Raw genomic sequence first — 866 nt, forward strand, 5'->3', positions numbered from 1 at the left:
TGCAGGAATAGAAGGAGGAACACTTCCCTGGACTACCCTGAGAAGCAGGAGGTCACCTCCATGGCATGGAGTCATTTTTTCCTGTCAAACAGGCACAAATACACCTGAGGCTCTGTATGAAACAGTTTATGTGTTGATGTCAGAGACCGATGGGCTTTCTTAGCTAAATGTGTTCTTTATTCAGTGGAGGCAAGCTATGTGATAACCCACAAGTCCAAAGCCTGAAGTAACTCCCACCACACCTCGACACAAGCCCAGCACAGGACTCCGTCCTTCCTGCTCTGGATGTACAGCAACAAAGGCCCATTCCTGGCACAGCACCTCCCACAGGCACCGCCCGCGGCCAAAGGTGGCAGTGGGCATTGTGCCGGAGACAGCAGCACCTGGAGAATCGTGGAAACCGAACTTGTCCTCATACTAAGCTCCTGGCAAAGCCGTGGCAGCCCTGGAGATGCGGCTCGCATGGCCCACGGTGCTCTGTGCTGACCGGGGGTGTAGGACTCGGGCTGCTCCTCGGGTGTGGGTTCCTCATGGATTGACTGGATGGCATATGTCCCACTGCTGGGCTGGGGCAGGTCTGAGCTCTGGGATGGGGAAGGTCCGAGCTCCGGGATGGTACAGGTCCGAGCTCCGGGATGGGGCAGGTCCGAGCTCTGGGATGGGGAAGGTCCGAGCTCCGGGATGGTACAGGTCCGAGCTCCGGGATGGGGCAGGTCCGAGCTCTGGGATGGGGAAGGTCTGAGCTCCGGGATGGGGCAGGTCTGAGCTCCGGGATGGGACATGTCTGAGCTCTGGGATGGGACAGGTCTGAGCTCCGGGATGGGACAGGTCTGAGCTCTGGGATGGGGCAGGTCCGAGCTCTGGGA

Source organism: Acanthisitta chloris, unplaced genomic scaffold, assembly GCF_000695815.1.
Source record: "Acanthisitta chloris isolate BGI_N310 unplaced genomic scaffold, ASM69581v1 scaffold28065, whole genome shotgun sequence".
Taxonomy (NCBI): Eukaryota; Metazoa; Chordata; class Aves; order Passeriformes; family Acanthisittidae; genus Acanthisitta; species Acanthisitta chloris.